Below are 6,622 nucleotides of genomic sequence, written 5' to 3'. Positions count from 1 at the left end.
TTAATAATGCATTAGTAAATGCTGAACATTGACTAAGATTAATAAATGCTGTAGAAGCATTGTTCATTCTTAGTTCATGTTAACTAATGAAACTTATTGTAAAGTGTTACCCAAAATACTAAAGTATTGTTACAAGTGTATATTCTAATTATAATTCCATTTTTATAGTATTTTTTTCAACAATAATAATTATTATTAATGTTAGGAAATTGTTATAATTTATATATTTTATTATAAATATATATTATTAATAATAAATATATATAAATATATTTGAGGTGTTTAAATTATATATATATGTAATGTTTTTTCATTGTGCATTCCAATTAATCTGAATTAAACTGCAGTTATTTTGATTCATTTATGCTTTAAATTGTTGTTGTTTTCTGATTGCATTTTAATTTTTGTTTTTTTTTTCTGAGCAAAAATAAAAAAAGCATACATTTTTCCCTAATTTACAGAAGACACCCACTAAAATGTCATTCAGTTTATCTTGTCAGTCATATTTACAGCAAAAAAATCAATTTATGACATATTAAAAGACTTACTTTCACCCCAAATACTAATTAGTTGTAATTCTACATTTTTAAAATTTGCCACTAGGTTTTACCTATTTGTCAGTACGAATTTTTTACTCATTTAACACAATCAAATTTAATGTGCTCCCTTATTCTTTTATATATTTTAATATGTACAATAGAATGTTCATAATAAGAATGTTGTTTGAATTTTTACATATTGTTACACTGAGTGACAATGTAACATTATTTCAACCAAGTTTTGACATTTTATTCTCCAACAACTTATTTGAAACCTTGAAAGTAGACACTTTACTTACATTTAATGTGCTTTCTATGACCATAAAATCAAATTTCTTGTAAATTGAAATGAAATGTAAATTTCTTTTCATGTGGACATCTAAACGTCTTGTGTGTGTGTGTGTGTGTGTGTGTGAAAGAGAGTTTCCTGCTCTTCAGATAGGAAGGTGACTGATTACTTATCCACTTGGAGGAAGCCAGCAGGAAAACCCATTGTATGTGGGAGTGATGGTGAGTAATGCTGGTAGTTTTATTATGATAAACTATATTGGCACAAGGGTGACACGCTCATCTGACTGAATGAGCGGAGACATTTAGCAAGGCAGGAGAAAACTTGTTTTGTTTGGCATTTTTATGCATTTCATTCATTCATTTTTTTTTTTTTTTTTTTTTTGGAAAGCACAACAGTGCCTTTTTTTCAGCAGATCTAAATCAAATCAGCATATTAGAATAATTTCTGAAGGATCATGTGACACTGAAGACTGGAGCAATGATGCTGAAAATTCAGCTTTGCATCACAGGAATAAATTGTATTTTTTAATAAAATAAATGCATAACAGAGATTTATTTAAAAATAATCTTACTGAATATATACTTCCTAGTACTCAAAATTTGGATATTATTCAGAATTTTTAAATAAGGTTGAAATTACACTGACTTAGCATATATTATTACTCAGTCTCAGAATTTATTGTAGAGCTATCTTTTATAGGCTATCTAAGAGGTTTACACATAATCAATACAAACCAGTTTCTCAACAAAGAAAGTTTTTTTTAATTATGGAAAACAGAAAACACTTGCAAACATAAAGACAGCAATAACTGTGGTAAATATTATTTAACAGTACTTAGACATTTATAAAAGCTTTATATGTAGTGTGCCATGAATCTCATTCTCACATAGTACACACACACACACACACACACACACACACACATGTCTGGTTTATTATCCTTGTGGGGACTCTCCATAGGTGCAATGGTTTTTATACTCTCCACACTGTATTTTCTATCCCCTTACCCTAACCCTGCCCCTAAACCTAACCCTTACAGAAAACTTTCAGCATTTTTACTTTCTCAAAAAAAACTCATTCTGTATGATTTATAAGCTTTTGTACCCATGGGGACCTCAATTTAGGTCCCCATGGTGACACTAGGCCCCATGAGTCTGTGTGTATTCAGGTTTAGGTCCCCACAAGGATATAAAAACAAGTCCACATGCACACACACACACACACACACACACACACACACACACAGACTCAACATGCAAAACAAATCTGACCTCTGCAAAAACAAAGACAAGGAACAGACAAAACTTGTGCCAGTTCTCATGAAGGACACACATTACCAGCCCACACTAGTTTAGTGAAGCGGACAGACATTCGTAAACACACACACACATCCACATTCTTTCATTAAAATCTCTTTCTACATCAGTAACACGTTCAAAAGCACAATTGTGCATTGTAGTTCACAAGCAGAACACGAACAGTAACAAAACAGACTGCTGTAATCCGGTCTGCTCAGTCTTTGTGCTGGTTTAAACATCAACTGACGTACATTAGCATTAGCTGCAACAATACAAGGGCAGAGATGTGTGATGTGTCACAGAGATGTGTGATGTGTCACAGAGAGTGATGATGCATTATGACATCACCAGCTGGAAGAATCACTGGTGATCAATCTAACCCAACATTTACTTTACTACAGTACATTAGAATCATCTCTACTGTACAGTTAAACCATCTCTAGACCAGAACTTGTAATGTCTATGGATATCAAATTCAAATCCACACAGAAACAACCGGCGTACCTTATAATCAGTCCAGACTGTTACATTTATTTTAAGACCCCGTGTTTCTGTAACACTTTACAGTAAGGTCTCATTTTAAAACATTAGTTAAATAAAAATATGCATTTAATGCAAAAACATTAACTCAGCCTCAGACCATTGAAGATGTACAGTTGAAGTCAAAAGTTTACATAAACCTTGCATGTTATTTCTGTGATTTAGTACTGACTTGAATAAGACATTTCACATAAAAGACGTTAACATGTAGTCCACAAAAGAAAATAATAGTTGAATTTTTAAAAACGTTTACATACGCTTGATTCTTAATACTGTGTTGTAACCTAAATGATCCACAGCTGTTTTTTTGTTTAGTGATAGTTGTTCATGAGTCCCTCGTTTGTCCTGAACAGTTCAACTGCCCGCTCTTCCTCAGAAAAATCCTTCAGGTCCCACAAATTCTTTGTTTTTTTCAGCATTTTTGAACTCTTTCCAACAATGACTGTATGATTTTGAGATCCATCTTTTCACACTGAGGACAACTGAGGGACTCATACGCAACTATTACAGAAGATTCAAATCCTCACTGATGTGCCAGAAGGAAAAACAATGCATTAAGAGCTGGGGTATGAAAACTTTTGGAATTTGAAGATCAGGGTAAACTTATTTTGTTTTTGGGAAGAATCTTCTGTAGCTTCTGAAGGGCAGTACTAAATTAAAAAAAAAAAAAAAGGTACACATCATTCTGTTTAAAAGTTTGAACACCCCTGGCTCTTAATGCATCGGCACCAACAGTGAATGGGTGCCGTCAGAATGAGAGCTGATAAAAACATCACAATAATCCACAAGTAATTTACACTACAACATTGTGTGAAGTGAAAAGCTTCATCATTAAGATGTTTTAACATTAAACTCGTTTCCAGCTAGAGTCCTCTATCCATAACATTGCTTTCTGTAGGGAAAAAGTAATCTTGTCTGAAACAGGAGTGCATATATGCACATATCAAGTGCTGTTTACATGCAAAAACAGTTTTTTCAATATGTTGGTGTATTTTGATGTGAGAGGACAACAGGCGATGGGCTTTTTTTTATTGGAGGAAGTGTTGTTATGCTTTTGGAACTTGTATTTTAGTTGTAATGACGGTATAAAGTTAAAATAGAGACTTGCTTGTGGATCATCGCGATGTTAATGCCAATGCATTAGCTAATGTGACCAAATGAGACCTTATGGAGCCATTGTACTCTGCTGTGCTATTTTTAGATATTGTCTATAGCACAGGGTCATATTTATTTCAAAATGATGAAAAAGTCCAACTCGTTACGTGCAACATAATACTTCCTTCATTTTTTTCCTCACATCCTCTTATCTTAAGTCCCTTAAGTTACACAGAAAATAATTTCCCCATTTCTGAGGTTTCAGGAGTTTGTTGAGTACTGGTTTGTTTGGTTTTGTCAGCCATACAAGGCAAGGGAGTCAGAGGGGGCGCTTCACAAGCTCTGGTACTTTTCCATTGCGTAGGCAGCTCATTACCGAAGGCTAGTTAAAGTTCGGGGTGCATCCGTGAATGAACTCTGGCGGTAGGACGCCATCTGGTGGACGCTGTGGGAAACATATTTGTCGTCTTATTATCGTTTTTACATAGCTCTGAGCAACTTTGATAATGTAACCGCTTTGTAAGATAAGACAAAAAGCTGTGCTTTAATAGCTGTGCTAATAGAAACAGAAATATTTCGTCAACAAAGTAAACATACATAATAAATCATTATGTAGTAGGTGTATTCTGTTTTGCCCTTTTCTTCTTTTTGATTATTTATTTATTATTTATTTTAATGTAAATGTAAACAATAGTTTGGCAGTATAGTCTTCTATCATGCAAATAAAGCTAATTAAATTGGATTTTAATTAAGTATATAAGAAGTTAAGTTAAATTCGTGCTATATTGAATTTAATGTGGATGAAAACAATGTTGTGAGGGAGAAGTCGTGCATTCAGTGGATTGGACCGGAAAAAAAACCTTATTCTTTAACACGAAAGTAAGCTGATGGGCGAGACTTCCGGTTCATTAGCTGCTATAGGGAAATAAGGAGAAGAATAAGATTGTGCTGTAAACGGTAAAACTTTTTGCACTACAAAGCAGTGTGTTCATAATTAAGGTAATACTTGAAAATAACATGGTAAGACACCAAAACAAGCTGTTTGGTACAGCTAAAAGTAGCTGGATGTGGTTGAGACCAGAAGCCAGACAAATTGAAAAATAAGGTGGATATAAAAACTCAGTTTTGAAAGTTGTGAGTTGAGATAGTGACAGGATCTATGATCTTTATACAGTGTGTGCCATTGTATGTACTGTAAAGCCATAGCCTCATAGCCTTATTTTTATCTGTGTTAATTTCAATTATGGCGTCTGACCTGATTTGCAGTGGTTCTCAAGTGGTTATCTTAATTGATTTGCTAAAAATATACAATAAAGATGTAAACTTATAAAACATTTTTATTTTTTCTCTCTCAATAACTATTTTATTTCCCCCTGACATTTCTGGAATCACAAAAAGTAGTTACAGCAGACATATCATGTCAAAAAGGTTGAGAACCACTCATCTACAGGGTTTTTAGAACAAGACAACCCCTCTTTACTGTGGTAAAAACATCATACAGCACAATCTGCTCTATGTTATCATTTTTATAATCTACAGCTGTATGAAATCTATAATCTCATAAATATTTTGGACATAGTACTGATACTTATTAGTGCACACCACAGTCCTGCCATCTTACATTTTGTGAAGTTAATTTACAGTTACAGTTGAGGTCAAAAGTTTACACCCCCCCTTTCAGAATCTGCTAAATGTTATTTTACCAAAATAAGAGAGATCATACAAAATGCATGTTATTGTTTATTTAGTACTGACCTGAATAAGATATTTTACATAAAAGATGTTTACATATAGTCCACAAGAGAAAATAGTATCTGAATTTAAAAAAAAAAAAAAATGACCCCGTTCAAAAGTTTACACCCCCTTGATTCTTAATACTGTGTTGTTACCTGAATGATCCACAGCTGTGATTTTTTTGTTTATTGTTTATTGTTTATAGTTGTACATGAGTCCCTTGTTTGTCCTGAACAGTTAAACTGCCTGCTGTTCTTCAGAAAATACTGCTTTTCTGCACTTTTGTGTATTTGAACCCTTTCCATCAATGACTGTATGATTTTGAGATCCATCTTTTCACACTGAGGACAACTGAGGGGCTCATATGCAACTATTACAGAAAGTTTGAACGCTCACTGATGCACAGAAGGAAATACGATGCATTAAGAGCCAGGGGGTGAAAACTTTTTAACAGAATGGAGATATGTACATTTTTTCTTATTTTGCCTAAATATCATATTTTTTCATTTAGTACTGCCCTTCAGAAGCTACAGAAGATATTTACATGTTTCCCAGAAGACAAAATAAGTTAAATTTACCCAGATCTTCAAATTCGGCTCTTAATGCATCGTATTTCCTTCTGGATCAGTTAGTGTGTGAACCTTCTGTAATAGTTGCATATGAGTCCCTCACTGGTCCTCAGTGTGAAAAGATGGTTCTCAAAATCATACCGTCGTTGCTAGAAAGCAAATACACAAAAATGCTAAAAAACAAAAACTAAACAAAAAAAAACAAAAAAAAAAAAAACAGAATTTGCGGGACATGAAGGATTTTTCTGAAGAACAGCAGGCAGTTCAACTGTTCAGGACAAACAAGGGAATCATGAACAACTATCACTAAAAAATACTCAGCTGTGGATCATTCAGGTAACAACACAGTATTAAGAATCAAGTGTATGTAAACTTTATAAACTAAATAAACAATATAAACAATAACATGCATTTTGTATGATCTCTCTTATTCTGGTAAACTAATTAACATTTTGCAGATTCTGAAAGGGGGATGTAAACTTTTGACCTCAACTGTATAAGTGCCTCCTTGAAGAATTTAGAGCCAGTATGTACCAAAGAGTTATGTTTACAGTA

Source organism: Labeo rohita, chromosome 5 (assembly GCF_022985175.1).
Source record: "Labeo rohita strain BAU-BD-2019 chromosome 5, IGBB_LRoh.1.0, whole genome shotgun sequence".
NCBI lineage: Eukaryota > Metazoa > Chordata > Actinopteri > Cypriniformes > Cyprinidae > Labeo > Labeo rohita.
The sequence above is the reverse complement of the archived record's forward strand: the minus strand, read 5'-3'. Positions refer to the sequence as shown.